This window comes from Oryctolagus cuniculus, chromosome 3 (assembly GCF_964237555.1).
Source record: "Oryctolagus cuniculus chromosome 3, mOryCun1.1, whole genome shotgun sequence".
NCBI lineage: Eukaryota > Metazoa > Chordata > Mammalia > Lagomorpha > Leporidae > Oryctolagus > Oryctolagus cuniculus.
In genome coordinates this window covers 17,771,354-17,789,316 of record NC_091434.1, presented here as the reverse complement: position 1 = coordinate 17,789,316, position 17,963 = coordinate 17,771,354, and positions in this window count along the sequence as shown.

The following is a 17,963-nucleotide window of genomic DNA, read 5'->3' as shown; positions in this document are numbered from 1 at the left end:
TTCCAGAGTGGAGTTCCTGGCTCCTGGCTGTGCCTGGGCTGTTGCAGCCATTTGGAGAGTGAACAGATGATGGAAGACCTCTCTTTCAGATAAATAAATCTTAAAATAAAATAAAATATCTGTTTTTTTAATAGTGTTATTCTCCATGAACTTTTGGAAAACCCCTTGTATAATTTGTAGGTCTATATCTTGGACTCATACACTCTTGAGAAATGGTGAATAATTGATTAACTCATTTCTAGGACACAAAAGTAACACTGCAGTGGCTGGTGCTGTGGAAAAGTAGGCTAAGAGTCCACCTTTGGCACTGGTATCCCATATGGGCGCTGGTTCGTGTCCCAGCTGCTCCTCTTTTGATTCAGCTCTTTGCTTATGGCCTGAGAAAGAAGTTGATGATGGCCCAAGTGCTTGGGCCCCTACACCCGTGTGGAAGACTTGGAAGAAGCTCCTGGCTCCTGGCTTCAGATTGTCCCAGCTCCTGCAGTTTGCGGCCATTTGGGGAGTAAACCAGTGAATAGAAGACCTTTCTCTCTCTCTCTCTCCCTCCTTCTCTCTCTCTCTCTCCCCCTTCTGTCTATAACTCTGCCTCTCCAATCAATAAATAAAATCTTTTTTTAAAAAAAGTAACATTGCAAGGATTCTTTCCACTTAATTACTTGAATCTTAATGGTCTTTATTAACCAACAGACCCATTGTTGTCTTCTAGGTTGTCAGGATTTAGAAACAAATACAGGTGCAGGATGTGGTGAAATTTCTTAAGAATCTGCACCTGATTTGAGTTGTGAGATGAGAAATATTTTAAGCAGCTCTAATTTCAAGGGGAGTATGCATGTACTCAAAAGAATAATGTACAAACCCAGCCCAGAAGCCTCCTACCAGCTATACCTGCAGGGAAGCATATTCTTCTGTGAATGTATTTCTTCTTCACCTCCCACAGGTGAAACAGAACCCGGCGTCATCTGTGATCTGTTTCTCATGTAACTAGTGGTGGCAGCTTGTTTTGCATTTTTTCACTTTCTTTTTAAACATCAGACTAATCCATCATGAACAGCCACTGCTTTCATTGCATGGGATTTTGAATTTCAGAAGGCCGGATTTGTTTATTTAAATGAAAAACAGTTTGCAAAAGAATAGTGGAAATGCTAAGAAGAGGTTTAGTTTCTCCTTTGCAGTCAACTGTCAATTTTGCCTTTAGGATCACCATTTCCAGAGCTTTGAGATGGCCAGGAGAATTGTCTGCACCCCACCACAGATCTAGTTATTTTATAAGTATTTTTGCCCAGTTTTCCTAACAATTGTACATGTAGCTTTGCTTTGGTTAAGTAGAATCAGGGATAACATTGGAAATAAACCTAGACAAAAGAGGGAACATTCATCAATGAGTATGCTTCTCCCTTCTGAGTTATGGAAGATCTGAACACTATTATCCCTTTCCCTCAAAGTTGTTCTAGTGGAGAGAAAATTTTCCAAAGCAAGAAGTGCCTTTTGTACATTTGAAAAGAATGCACAAAGACATTGGAGAGTAGAATTTCTATCCCTAAGTTTCTTTCCAATAGAGTTTCCTTTCTGTTTCAGTGCAAAGCTTTGGGAAATTTATTATCATATGCTTGCAATACTGAGGACAATTATTTGCATTAGGCTAAATTATGGGTTTGTAAATTGTGTGTCAAGCAAAAAGAATTTATTTAGTTTCTACCATGCGCTGCTTCCTAGGATGGTTCTAAGTAAGAGTGATGTGCAATTACAAGGCCTTACGGATGCTGATTCTGAGTGATAATCCTATTCTAGATAGTAAAGAGAGAAACAATAGCTTCTGATTAAGGGAGAGGAACCATTTGGTACAGACCTTGGTAAGCTCTTAGAATTTGTAGAGGAAAGAGAAAATCAAAGGTTGGCATGCTCAGAGACTACTTCCTTGAGGAGGTAACACTAGGGCTGGATTTTAAACCTTGGATAGCATTTAAATATAACAAGATGAAGGAGATAGAATTTCAAATCTGGAGATGAATATCAATATGAAGTTGGTATGACACAGTAGGACCAAGGAACAGAAAATTGGTGGTGTCAAGAGGAGGGCTTTCTGGCAAAATATAGCTTTTGTGTGTAAGAGTTGAGGAGAAGTATCATGGGAGCTGTTTGAAGGAGTTGGAAATAATCAGATATAGTTAGACTTGATATCACAGGCAATAGATTTATTGTAGATCCTTGGAAAGGAAATCCATGGCAAAAGCAGCATTGGAATGCAGGATTGACTCATCAGGGCCTAGGCTGGGGGATGTGTTAGAGGACTTATTTTGATGTTTACTTAGGAGGAAGGCAAAGAAGAATCTGAGAGCAGTTTAATGTCCTGGTAACTTACTGAAGGATGGAAGAAAGGGCATTTTTGAAGGTGACTTCAAGACTAGGGCTGGGACTTATAACCCAGAGAAGATCTTTAAGTTTAGGATGGGGCACCTGTCACTTCCCTCAGGGAAACAAATTCCTTAAGACTTTCCCTACAGAGAACCTAGAATGGAAAAAACAAAATGAAAAGCTAGCTATCATTTTCTCAAAGCTGATGGAAAACTAAATGGTATTTCTGAGAATAAGTCCTTTCACATATGAAAAGTTATTGATTTGATAGAGTGCTTGATTTAGTCCATTTTTTATTCAATTATAGCAATGTCAGTGTACTTTTTTTGAGTAATAAAATCAATGGGGAGGAAAAACAGACAGCTTGTTCTTTGTCACTTTGTGTTCTCTTAATTTAGGCTCTTGTTTCTCTACCTTGGTCCATGCTAATTCAGTAGCCTTATCCTATCCAGTTCTACTTACATCCTTATCATCTTTAATCACAAACAGTCATCATCTTCCACCTAGAATATTGGGGATCAGGTTTGCTATTGCTTTTTCTTTCCTACCGAGAACTATTCCCCTCCACAGGCAACTCCACCGGGAAAACCTAGTTAACCAGAAAGTGAGTTAACACGCAGAGTCTCACTGTGCTTTATCTCAGTTGTTTTCACTTTAAGCCAAGGACATCATCTATGAAAAGGAAGGAGAACAAATTATTTGGAATTTGTACTCTTGTGAACTCTTGTGCAATGGGGACAAAAGCAGCTCTAGAGATAAATATAACTTTTTTTTAACAGGCAGAGTGGACAGTGAGAGAGAGAGAGAGAGACAGAGAAAAAGGTCTTCCTTTGCCATTGGTTCACCCTCCAGTGGCTGCCGCAGCCGACGCGCTGCGGCCGGCGCACGGCGCTGATCCGAAGGCAGGAGCCAGGTGCTTCTCCTGGTCTCCCATGGGGTGCAGGGCCGAAGCACTTGGGCCATCCTCCACTGCACTCCCGGGCCACAGCAGAGAGCTGGCCTGGAAGAGGGGCAACCAGGACAGAATCCGGCGCCTCGACCGGGACTAGAACCCGGTGTGCTGGCGCCGCATGGCAGAGGATTAGCCTGTTGAGCTGCGGTGCCGGCAGAAATAAATATAACTTTATACATAGAACAGGAGTATTTAACCTTTCATATGCTTCTACTTACTAATTGCTTAATTTTAATATGATACTGACATTTTATGCTTATCATGTGTCCAAACAATCTCATATAGGGCTTTGTAAAGGAATACAGTGGGTTTTAAGTTTTGTTTGTCAAATAAAATTAATAACTTCCCAGCACAGCAGAAAAAGACAAGCAGGAGTGAACAGCAGAGAAGGAGCATTTGGTTTTGTATAGAGGTTAACACTCAGGGAAGATGAAGTTCTCAAGAGTATTCTGAAGTACACTGATGATGCCATCGACATCATCCCTTCTCTTGGCAATTATCGCTTCTTTGATTTAGTCAAAGCAAAAACTTCCCTTCAAAATGTGGACACAATCCAGCCTGCAGAGTGTGCTTCTTCCCATGCAAATCTCTTCATCCATTTGCTCAATTAGACCTCATCTTCTACTGCTGAACGCCAAGGTGGCAGCCTTAAGCTGAGAAGTTCAAATGTAGTTGTGGGCCACGGGAGGCCACTGAGGTTTCAATTCTACCTCTGCCTTTTCCAGGTTTGTGACCTTAATGGAGTCACTCAATATTCTGAAACTTGATTTTTCTATAAAATTAGAATAATAATTACCAATCGGTTGTTGTGAAACTTAAATAAGGATGTATTGAAAGGGCCTAGCAGGCACTTAATAAAATATTTAGCATCCAATAAATATTTAGCACAGAATAAGATATTATTATTTGCCATTGCATCTATGACCTCTCTATGAGCCTGAGGGACATCTTTATAATGAAGAAGTGCAAATATCTTAAGTTTGTTCTTTACAAAAGAGAACTTTTAATATTTTCCAACAAAGCTTTTCATCTCATTGTCCTTATCTTGATTCATAGTATCATTATTCTAACAGAATTCAGGTTGGAAACCATTGGTCTTTTTATTCCCCCCAACCCTTTAACTCTTCCCCCATCTCTCAACCTAACCAATTACTCTTCCACCTAGGCCAAATTTTCCTTGAAAACAACAGTTTTCCAACTTTTTGTGGCTTATAGGCTTCTGTGAGAATACTGAAAAATTATAAAATATTCTCCATAGAAAAATACACTCAAGTGAACAAATTGTTTTTGACCAATTTTATAGATAAACAGAGTCTCTAAATCCCGTATATGTACCTCCTACATGCCTAGGGAAGCAAGGTTGAACATTCTGGCTCTAAAATTATTTCTGTAAATTATAATATACTTTTATTTGTCTCGTTTTCTACAGTCCCAAACCCTTAACATTTCTTGTTTGAATTCAACTTGGCCTTCTCAGTTTTAGTGTGATCTTTGGCCTACGCAGACTCCAGATTGCCTTCAGAAATATGTTTCTCCTTAAAGCGACATTTTCATTTTCAAATTCTTTGAATTTTTAAAAATTACTGATACGTGGTTGTCTTCAAATGTTACCTTATATTGTGAGCTGGAGAGATTCTAAATGTAGACCTATGGTAAGTTCTAGAAATCTGTATACTTTTTGAAAACTTCTAGTGATTCTGACACTCATAGACCTAGAGAGTATTTCATAAAACATTATCCCAAGATGGTCTCTTCAAGCTAATTTTCTTGCTAAGCATTGTGTTTGGTTTAGCCTCTGTCCTTCCATAAACTGAGTATGTTAAAAACGGTTCCTCTGCTTTTGTTTGTCCTTCAGTTTAGGAAGCTGTCTCAAATCTTTGTTGAAAAACTACTTTTTTTTTTTTTTATTGCCCAGAACAACCAACTGTTCTGTGAAATTCCTCCTTCACCAAATTCTCAATAAGAACACATCATACCTTCTTCCAGTGCATGCCCACAGCACTGTAAGCACTTACATTATAGTATCTAGTAGTTTGTCTGAAACATTGTTGTATGCATGGCTCTTACCTTCAGTAAATTATATGGTTCTTCAGGGCAGACCAGATCCTACTTATCCGTTATACCACTCCAGGGCTCAATACAGAACCTCATAGGATACAGCCATTCTTACAATGTCTGCAGAATGATCAAATCAGCTGTTTTTCAGCCACATTTCTCAAATATGAACTTTGTGCTCTCAAAACAGCAGGGCTCCCAGTTGTGGTAGAGAGGAGGTCCCTTGTTAGAATTTGGTGCTGTGCTGCTGTGTCAGTATCAATGTGTAGTGACTTGGGAAGGTTGCTTGTGTACACAAGCTTCTGTGGCATCTGTTTGGTAAGTTTGCAATCAGTCTTGATAATATTTTCACTATAGAAAATGAAAAATGTGGCAAATCAAGTTTTTTTTTTGAGGTTGGAGGGGTGCTTCTGTCTTTTTTTTTTTTTTAATGATTTACAGATATATCACTGCTGGGGCCAGCGCTGTGGCATAGGTATAGCTGCTGCCTGCAGGGCTGGTATCCCATATGGGCACCAGTTCAAGTCCTGGCTGCTCCACTTCCAATCCAACTCTCTGCTATGGCCTGGGAAAGCAGTGGAAGATGGCCCAAGTCCTTGGGCCCCTGTACCCGTGTGAGAGACCCAGAAGAAGCTCCTGGCTCCTGGCTTCGGATCAGCACAGTTCTGTCCGCTGCAGCCATTTGGGGAGTGAACCAATGAATGGAAGACCTCCCCCCTCCCTTTCTCTGCATCTCCTTCTCTCTCTGTGTAACTCTTTCAAATAAATAAATAAATCTCAAAAAAACCCCAAGTATATTGCTGCTGATAACTACGACAGATGCATCATTCCTGTGTGCTTTCACAGAACCCAATATAAAGTGAAAAATCATCTAACAATCTGGAGAGCCACTATATATAAAAGGGCTACATACAGACTAAAGCCCAGGGAGTTTACTCCCAGTTAGGGCAGGGAGTAGAGTCTAAAAAGATATAGAATTTTTTTGAAATTTTTATTTGGAAACTAAGAGATATTAAGCAAATTGTTAAAATCTCTTGTAGGCCTTGGTGTCATAACCTGGAAAAAATGTTTTTCCTGGCCTATCTCAAGAATTTCATAAAAGAGTAAAAGGGAAGTCATGTGTGCAAAGTGTTTTTCAAATCACAATCCTTTATTAGTCTATTGTTCTTCCTACCTGGGAGCCCCTAGATTCAGTTTTGTTTAAAGATTATTTATTTATTTATTTGAGAAGTAGAGTTACAGACAGTGAGAGGGAGAGACAGAGAGAAAGGTCTTCCGTCTGTTGATTCACTCTCCAAATGGCTGCAACAGTCGGAGCTGTGCTGATCAACGCCAGGAGCCAGGTGCGTCTTCCTGGTCTCCCATGTGGGTTCAGGGGCCCAAGCATTTGGGCCATTCTCTACTCCCTCCCAGGCCATAGCAGAGAGCTGGATTGGAAGAGGATTAGCTGGGACTAGAACCAGCACCCTTATGGGATGCTGGCACCGCAGGCGGAGGATTAACCTATTGTGCCACGGTGCAGTTTTGTAAGGGAGATCATAGTCACTGAATGAGTGTTAGTTGTCTATTTGTCTTCACTAACAAATCTGAATCTAGAACAGTCTGGACATGCTTTATATGATGCACGAACCATGATTTCCTTCTCATAAGATAAACCTGCAACACTATCAATAAGATTATGGATTTTATCTCTCTCCCAGAGATTTTCCCTTTATTTGAGTAGAATTCTTCTTTCCCTAGAATGGTAAAGTCAACAAGAATCTGATCTATATCACAAACTTTGTTGAAAGACACATACTATTTAACTTCCCTCCCTGTTCTTCATAATACAAAAATAAATGGCATTGATTAGTGATTGACTTCAAAATGAGTAATTGAGCTTTAATAGGCTTATTAAAAGGATTGAAATCAAGGCAATAAATTAAAAGCAAAATAAAAGAGTAAACAAGAAAGGATGTTTTACAACTGAGTTCCATTACTGTCTATGCTAACCAGATTAAAAAGTAATTGCCATGTCAAGAAAAATTATAGTGTGCTCTGAAAAATGAAAGAGCAGTGGGCTCTCTGTGTGCAAGTGTAAAACAGATAGAAAGGATTGGAAATGGGTATAGGGACATGGGGAGAGGGCAAAATATTTGTTCCCTGTGGTCAATATGCTTTCAATACCAGAGATTTCTTCACAGAAACAGCCACTGTCATCAATACATGCTAAGGAACTGCCTGATTTCAACTGAAACCTTTAATGCCCTCTATTCCCTTTATGTAACATATCAGAAGTATATTTATGATTGCATAGTTTATTTATTTTTGATGTTCTTAAATTGATGACACTGAAAAATCAAGACTCTCAATATTTTAGAGGAATTTTTTTAAAAAAGATACCCATATTTTTAAATGAAAAGGGCCACATATGATCTAAAATAAGAAGTACTTGTGATTGGAGAAGTAAGAGCCACTACAAAATAAGGAGATTACGTAAATAAATTAGACAGTGCTATCATTTCTATGAGCCCTGATGATATGTCACAGGGCACTTAGGGAATTGAATGTGGTCCTCATGGAACCACAGCTCATTATCTCAGAGAATGCACAGACAGCTGGTGAGAAGCCTGAAGAGTGGTTAAGGGCAGATGTAGCAGCAATTTTTAAAATAAGTGTCTCTGAATCTCCACAGCCTGAAAACTTGCTCTAAAATCCAACCAAAAAAGACAAAAACATTGGGATTCAATCCAGTATCTGGTAATAAATGTGATAGGCAATGTCGTAAGTAACATATAGGGGATTGTGCTGGGTACAGTGTTTATGGCAATGAATTGGAATTAACCAAACATCCTCACAGACATATCTACCCACTGAGTGGGGCTTCTAGGGTAGACAGCAAAGAGATGTACTAGAAGCTCGCGAAAGTTAAAGTGGACAAATGATGAATCTGTTATGAGATAATAAGAATGTTGTCTAAGGATGTTGAGACTAGGCCTTCAGTGGAGAAAATCTTGATCGCTAAGTCTTGGGTATCACAAAGAGCAGAGAAGATCTGCTTGTACTTTTATCCCATGCTAAATGAAAACTAACACTGGCTTTTTTTGTGAATTTACTTTAGGAATCTGTAATCCTGCTGGATTGAGGTCAAGAAAATAAACAGGCAGATGTTCAGATAATTACACAGGAAGATAAATTAATCACCCCTTCAATATTAGTCATTTATTTAGTACTACCTGCAGAACATTTATACAAATCCCTCTTTGAGTTGATTTGGGATAGAGACGACTTGTTGGTTAAAATTGGAAGATCAATTGTTTCTTCAAGTTATGTGGTAGAGAGTAAAAGAGTATCTTTCTTTAATTTTCTAATTTTCCTGTAAAAAATTTAAATTCATTTCAATGTTTCTCTCTCTTCAGAGTATAAACTGTTTTATAGCAGTGCTTTAAAAACTCATGAAGCAGATTCAAGTTGATTGAAAAACTTGGAAAGAATTCTATGTTAATAAGAGTGGGAATAAGAGAGGGAAGAGATGTACAATTTGGGACATGCTCAAGCTGACTTGCCCCAAATGGTAGAGTTAGAAACATACCAGGGGACTCCAATTTAATCCCATCAAGGTGGCATGTACCAATGCCATCTCACTAGTCCAAGTGATCAATTTCAGTTCACAATTGATCATAATGAAAGGACTAAGAGTCAAAGGGAGCACATAAACAAGTCTAGTACCTGCTAATACTAACCGATAGAATAAATAAAGGGAAGAGTGATCCAACATGGGAAGTGAGATACTCAGCAGACTCATAGAATGGCGAATGTCCTAAACAGCACTCTGGCCTCAGAATCAGCCCTAAAGGCATTCCCATCTGGCTGAAAAGCCCATGAGAGTATTTCAGGCATGGAAAGCCAAGACACTCTGGCAAAAACAAAAAAAAAACAAAAAAAAACAAAAAAAACAAAAAAAACAACACTACTAAATGAAAGATCTCTGTGAGTGAGATCGCAGTGGAAAGAACAGGTCTTCAAAGAAGGAGGTACCTTTCTCTGAAGGGAGGAGAGAACCTCCACTTTGACTATGACCTTGTCTAAACAAGATAAGAGTTGGAGAACTCAAGGGGCTTCCATAGCCTTGGAAACTCATGACTGGTGCATAGGGAGATTACTGATGCCATAGACAGGAGTGTCAATTTGTAAAGTCAACAACAGGAGTCACTGTGCACTTACTCCTCATGTAGGATCTCTGTCCTTAATGTGCTGTACATTGAGGCTTAATGCTATAACGAGTACTCAAACAGTATATTTCACTTTGTGTTTCTATGGGGGTGCAAACTGTTGAAATCTTTACTTAATGTATACTAAACTGATCTTCTGTTAAAAAAAAAAGAGAGGAAATTAGCAATTCCCAACTTGACTCTCACTGGGATTAAACATGACAATAGGTCTGATCTGATTTCATCATCATTTAAAAAATCATCTATTATTTTTCACTTAAAAAAAAAGAATTCTATGTTAAATCAAATGGTTGTTATCTTCATCCCCATAATGCTTTTATTTAGTTTGAGATATTTTAAGCAAGTTTGCACAGGCAAGTTAGCTAAGCTGTTTAGAGCTATTGCAGGCAAAAGCATATACATACAGATATATTAACTTTGCAAATATTACAAAACAAAATATAATTAGAAAAATACCAGAGATTTAACTTAAAATGGAATAAGGTACCATCACTAAACTCTTGTGATCCAATTTTATGATGCAACAAAATGACAAATTCTTTGGGCCTTTGATCCCTCCCCTTAGATCATCAAAACCAAAAGTATCAAGTCTTTCCATACAAAGGGTTCAGTGTAACTCATTTTGCTTTTCAGGGTTATCTTGATTGGTAATGACATCTTCAGATGTGTGGCTGAAAAAAATAGATAGTCCTTAGGTATACAAAGAGATGCCCACATTCACTGATGATAAATAAAAGCCAACCAAAAATGCACTGAATACTATCTGCACATATTACAATGAAAAAATATACTTAGAATGTTGTGGGGAAATAAAAACACAGAGATAATGATGATATCTAGAAAAGTAGGAAATATGTACACCTTGTAGATGCTGTGGATATGAGCATAATAAGGAATAGATATTTTCAAAGCAATTCATTGCATCATGGCTGTAATATCCAAAGAACTGAAACAATATTACTGTCCAGCAAGAGAATACTAATAAAATAAATTATGGTCAATCTATATAATATCTACTATGTTAATGTGGAAAAAAATGAAAAGATAAATAATGTAATTGATCTCCAAAACAGTTTGATAAGAGCAAAAAATAAGGTGCAGAATGGTTTGCATAGTAAGCTGTCTTTACATATACTCAGGGTTACAATTTGGCCTAGCAGTTAAGACGATGGTTAGGATGGCCGCATCCTATATCACAGTGCCTGGGTTTGAGTCCTGGCTCTGCTCTTAACTGCAGTGTTCTGCAATTGTACGCTCTGGGAGGCATCACGTGCTAGCTCAAGTAGTTGGATCCCTAATACCCTGATGTGAGATCTGGATTGAGTTCCCAGCTCCTGGTTTCACCTCATGTGTGGCACAGCCCCAACCATTGCTGGTATTTGGCAAGTGAATCAGTGAATGAGGTATCTCTCTCGCTTTCTTTCCCTACTCTCCCCTCAGCCAAAATAAATTTTAAAAATGTAAAAAGAATCTATATATTTATTTCTGCATGTATATACCCAGAAACAAGGGAAGGCTAGAGAAGCATTAACAGCAGCATTTATCAGTACAGGCAGAAGAAACATGTCATACGAGCATGCTTGCCTGTTTTAAGGAAGCATATTTCAAAGAATAACCACAAATCATTTTGCTATTTTTCTTATGATAATTGGAATACAAAAGCTCTGGGGAATTTTGAATGAATATTAACTTCTTAATTCTGAAGCTGTGGGGGTAGATACTTTGTTAAAATCAGAGTTTTCGTTTCTTTCAAAGTGTTTTGATTTGACTCATTCATTACAGGCCCTAATGTACTCTAATGAACTAAAATTCCAGTTCTATATTAGTCTTTTTAAATGCCAATTGGACATTCTGTAAAAACCAATAAGCACTAATATTATACTCATATACAGTAGATGAGTGTCTTTTTTGTGTGAAGGTTATGTCTATGAAGCCACATTGAATCTCACCTTTAATAGGTACATGATTTTGGAACAAATAATCACAGAAATAACTTTTGATCTACTTTTCTTTGCTAACATGTGTACATCAAAAGTTATTTCTGTGATTATTTGTTCAATGCACATCCATATTGCTAAAAAATGTAAATCCCACAAGGGCCAAGGGCAGAGAAGATGTCTATTTTGATCTGGGCTGTATTCTCTAAGTCTAGCACAATGTAGGTCAATTGATACGTATTGAATTAGTGAATGTCTAAATAAGCCCTATATTAAGTTTGATTCTAAACACACCAGATATTTTTATCATTAAATAGTGTATGATACCAAGAGGACAAAACAGTATGGATGTTTGTTTCAGAAAGACCAGAATTGGTCTCATTAGCTTAGAAACTTTCTGGTTATGTGTCCCTACATAATGTCTTATAGTCCATTGAGGTTGCTATAATAAAGTAATACAGACCAGGTCACTAATACAAAGACCAGAATTTGTCTCATTAGCTTAGATACTTTCTGGTTATGTGTCCCCAGATAATATCTTATAGTCCATTGAGGCTGCTATAATAAAGTAATACAGACCAGGTTGCTAATACAACAATATAAATTTATTTATCACAGGTCTAGAGGCTAACAAGTCAAAGATCAGGGTGCTAGCAGATTTCGTGTCTGGTGAGGGCTTATTTCTTGACATGTAGCATCTTCTATGTGCCTGCTCATGGCAGTGGAATAGTTGGCTCTCTGTGGTGTCACTAATAATAAGGCCACTAACTCCAGTTGTGGTGGCTTCATCATGATCAATCCACCTCCACAGATCTCACCTTCTACTACCATCATCTTAGGGTCAGGACTTCAATACACAAATTTTAAGGAGACACAAACTCTCAGACGATAATAAACAATTATTTGACTTTCCTAATCCCTACCTACATAATTTTAAAAAATTTTCATGTGTCTAACAGGGATATTCTGAGGATTGAATGAAATAAAGAACACAAGGAATTTAGCATGGTGTCTGACCCAGAACCAGAAGTCACTAAGGTCTAGATATCAACAGTAGTCTCGATGTTCCTGAGCCTCAGCCTCTAGTCTTGCCAACTTACTAGCTAACCTATTGAGTTAAGGTACCATCACTAAACTCTTGTGATCCAATTTTATGATGCAACAAAATGACAAATTCTTTGGGCCTTTAATCCCTCCCCCTAGATCATCAAAACCAGAAGTATCAAGTCTTTCCATACAAAGGGTTCAGTGTAAATCATTTTGCTTTTCAGGGTTATCTTGATTGGTAATGGCATCTTCAGATGTGTGAATGCAAATGAATATTTGAAGATCTAGGATGATGTTCTATAAAGGTCAGAGGGAAGGAAGGAGGGAAATAATTACAAAGGATTGACTGTTAAATTCTTTTAATAAACTTTATATTATTTCAGAAATAAATATTTGATTACATTCTCCATTAGAGTGAATAAAGATGGACTGTTGTTTTACTACTAATATTTGCCTTGACCCTTTCTAGGAAGTCATAAAAACTGTGTCAATAGAAGTGATAAAACCAATCCCTGTTTTTTTAAGCATGTAAATTTCCTTTTGCATGCACATTCTTGCTCAGAAAGCAAGACCTAATCATAGCTGCTAATGCATTGGGATAAAATTTAAAGTTAAGGTTAAAATTAGAAACTGGGCTCACATCATTTAACCCCAGCTCCTTCTTCACCATTTCTAGCTGCATGACCTTGAGCAAGTCTTTTTTTTTAAACCTTTCTACCTCAGCTTTTTTTATCTGTAAAGTGAAGATCTTGGATTGTTGATGAGATGATGCAAAACCTGTAGGATGCTGCCTGATGTAGACAAGCTACAGGCAAGTTTTTATTATGTCATATGAGCAAATTTTACCATTCTCCTATTTTTGTAGATCAGATATTTAAGTTAGGTTTACATACTCAGGGATTGTAATCCACACCTGAACCCAAGAACCCAATTCTTTAAACTCTAAAGTTCACCATTTTCCTTTCCTTTTTTTTTTTTTTTTGATACCTATTGTTCCTCAGTCTAAGGCAGGTATGAGTATCTTCAATAGGGCAAAAATAAAGTCTTTGTAGGGAATGAAAAATTCTTAGCTATTACAATAGTTTCTGGCAATCCAAATGGTAATTGCATATAAACAAATGTATGGAATATTTGTGGTATTAAAATTTCATAGGCAGGGGGTCTTGGGAGTATGTCTAAAAAGGTTGTTTTAGGGGACAATAATTTCATTTTTAAATTTCAACTTCTTTATTATACATTTTCTTTTTTTAACTTTTATTTAATAAATATAAATTTCCAAAATACGACTTTTGGACTATAGTGGCTTTTCCCCCCATAACCTCCCTCCCACCCACAACCATCCCATCTCCTACTCCCTCTCCCATCTCATTCTTCTTCAAGATTCATTTTCAATTATCTTTATCTACAGAAGATCATCTCAGTATATACTAAGTAAAGATTTCAACAGACTGCACCCACAAAGACTCACAAAGTATAGAGTACTGTTTGGGTAGTAGTTTTACCGTTAATTTGCATAGTACAACACATTAAGAACAGACGTCCTACATGAGGAGCAGGTACACAGTGACTCCCTTTGTTGATTTAATGATTGACACTCTTATTTATGACGTCAGTAATCTTGTCATGAGCTGCCAAGACTATGGAAGCCTCTTGAGTTCACCAACTCCGATCTTGTTTAGACAAGGCCATATTCAAAGTGGAAGTTCTCTCCTCCCTTCAGAGAAAGGTACTGCCTTGCCTTCTTTGATGGTCTGTTCTTTCCACCGGGATCTCACTCACAGAGATTTTTTTTTTTTTTTTTGCCACAATGTCTTGGCTTTCCATGCCTGCGAAACTCTTATGGACTTTTTAGCCAGATCCGCATACCTTAAGGGCTGATTTTGAGGCCAGAGTGCTTTTTAGCGCATTTGCCATTCTATGAATTTGCTGTGTATCCTGCTGGGGACAATAATTTTTAAAAGAGAGATGCTGTCCAAATGGTAGAATGAGGTCATCTGTCTCAGAGTCTCCTCTTATACCTGCTGAAAATATAAAATAAGGCCCATTCTCTAAATTGCTACACTTCTTCTTCCAAATCCTCTGCTAGGAGTTCTGCATCTCAGGCTGGGAAATCTGCATGAACATCAAAAGCTCTCCCGGTGATTCTTATCCATGTTTAGATCTCAGGACCTCTAGATGGGGTATGGGCTTCTGAATTCTATTAGCTGCCACTCAATACTTGACACAGAACCATTCTCTTACTGCCCCTGCCAGTTGCTCTCATTCTTCATCCTGCTGATGTCAGGATGAGGGTGACAAGTGTGGGATTCCTGTGATATGATTATGTGCCTTGGTATTTCTTTTCAGTAAGTTAGAACATTTCATCATCTCCAAAAGTGTAGAAGACAATACTTTGAGGCATGTATAGTATGAAGAAATTCACTCCAGGATAGCAGAGGAGATGTGTACACAACAACAATAATGGCTTCCAATTCTTGCTTTGCATTGCATCAAGGCAGTACATCATCTTTATATCCCCCTTTCAAAGTATTCACTTGAAACTGCTTCATCCAAATTTAGTTCTGAGAAACAGAACATGATCTGTTTTAAATGGGAGCACCCATGTTGCAGCACTGGGAGTAGACTCTGGAGGAAACCTGGCACAGAGGCTTGTTGCCATGTCCCAGGGAGAAGGTGGTATGAGGGAATCAGCTCAGGCTTGGAACTCGAGATCAGGTTTTTTAAGCCAGTCCCAAAGGGACAAATATCATATGTTCTCCCTGATTGGCGACAACTAACTGAGCACCAAAGGGTAAACTTGTTGAAATGAAATGGACACTATGAGAAAAAACAGTGACTTGATCAGCTCTTGTCCTGACAGTTGATGTACAATGTAATACATTATCCATTTTAGTATTTTTTTTTGTTCTAGTACCATTGGTTGAACTCTGTAATTAACACACAATTATTCTTAGGTGTTTAAATTTTAACTGAAAAGTGATCCCTGTTAGGAATTTGGAAAACATTATGCTGAGTGAAATAAGCCAATCCCAAAGGGACAAATACCACTTCTTCTCCTTGATAGGTGACAACTAACTGAGCACCAGAAAGGAAACCTGTTAAAGTGAAATGAACACTATGAGAAACGGTGACTTGATCAGCCCTCACCCTGACTGTTGATGAGCAGCTTAATATGTTATCCCTCTTAGTATTTTTTTTGTTTGTTCTACTTAATACTTTTGGTTGAATACTGTAATCAATACACAATTCTTCTTAAGTGCTGAAACTTAACTGAAAAGTGATCACTGTTAAATATAAGAGTGGGAATAAGAGAGGGAAGAGATGTGCAATTCGGGACATGCTCAAGCTGACTTACCTCAAACGGTAGAGTTAGAAACATACCAGGGGATTCGAATTCAATCCCATCGAGGTGGCATGTACCAATGCCATCTCACTAGTCCCAGTGATCAATTTCTGTTCACATTGATCATAATGATAGGACTAAGAACCAAAGGGATCACCTAAACAAGAATAGTGTCTGCAAATACTAGCTGATAGAATCAAAAAGGGAGAGAATGATCCAATATGGGAAGTGAGATACACAGCAGACCCATAGAATGGCAGATGTCCTAAACAGCACTCTGGCCTCAGAGTCAGCCCTTAAGGTATGCGGATCCGGCTGAAAAGCCCATGAGAGTATTTCAGGCATGGAAAGCCAAGACACTCTGGAAAAAAAAAAACCTAAATGAAAGATCTCCGTAAGTGAGATCCCAGTGGAAAGAACAGGTCATCAAAGAAGGAGGTACCTTTCTCTGAAGGGAGGAGAGAACTTCCACTTTGACCATGGCCTTCTCTAAATATGATCAGAGTCAGTGAACTCAGGGGGCTTCCATAGCCTTGGCAGCTCATGACAAGAGCCTAGGGTGATTACTGAGGCCATAAACAAGAGTGTCAATTTATTAAGTCAACAACAGGAGTCACTGTGCACTTACTCCTCATGTAGGACCTTTGTCCTTAGTGTGCTGTACATTGAGATCTAATGCTATAACTAGTACTCAAACAGTATTTTTCACTCTATGTTTCTGTGTGGGAGCAAACAGTTGAAATCTTTACTTAATGTATGCTAAACTGATCTTCTGTATATAAAGAGAATCGGAAATGAATCTTGATGTGAATGGAAGGGGAGAGGGAGTGGGAAAGGGGAGGGTTGCGGGTGGGAGGGACGTTATGGGGGGAAGCCATTGTAATGCATAAGTTGTACTTTGGAAATTTATATTCATTAAATAAAAGTTTTAAAAAAATTTTATTGTGTATATTTATGGTGTTTAAATTGAGATCATATGCTACACTCAGAGTAAAATGCTTACTACACATAATGGAAACATTAACATACTCATCATCTCACTGGTTACTCATGGAAAGAGCAGCTGCAGTCCACTCATGTGGCAAAAATCCTGAATACAATTATTATTGACTATAACACTTGCGTTACACATTAGAGTTTTCAACTTGTTCATTCTACAAGTTTAGTCTTTGAATCCTTTGAGGTCACCTCCCCATGTCCTCCCCATTACTGTATATTGTTGATTTTTTTTTTAAATTCCAAATGCAGTGTTTTTCTTTCTATGCTTATCTCACTTACACTAACGTATTCTAGGTCCATCTATGTAGCTAATGGCAGGATCTCTTCCTCTTTTATTTGGCTGAATAACATTGTGTGTGTGTGTGTGTGTGTGTGTGTGTGTGGTGTACAGCTTCCTCATCCATTCAATCACTAATGGACACTTAAGTTGTTTTTATGTCTCGGCTATTGTGAATAGTGTTGCAGTGAACATGGAAGTGCAGGTATCTTCACAAGGTGCTGATTTCATTTCCTTTGCACATGTGTCCAGGAGAGGGACTGCTAGGTCATATGATAATTTTATTTGAAATTTTTTAGGAGACTTCATACTGTTTTTCATAACAGCTATATCAGTCTACATTCACACCAACAGTGTATAAGTGTTCCCTTTTCTCCACACACTTGACAATGCTTGTTAGCTCTTGTCTTTTTAATAATAGCTATCCTAATGAGTAAGAGGTAGTATTCATAATAATTTTGACTTGCATTTCTTTGATGAGTAATGATTTTGAGCATCTTTTCACTTAAGTGTAGGCCATTTTTAATGTCATCTTTGGAAAAATGTCTATTCAAGTCCTTTACCCATTTTTTAAATTGGGTTATATGTTTCCTTGCTATTAAGTTGCATGAGTTCTTTATAAATCTTGGATTTAAATCCATATTTGACATTTGGTTTGGAAGAAATTTGTTTCAGTTAGGGGGACCTTGGCCAAGGTCCTTTAACTTCCCTAAAGCTCAATTTCCTCATCTATGTGTAAAGAAATTGGACTCGAGGGTTTACAAGATCTCAAAAAGATCTAAATTTTCTG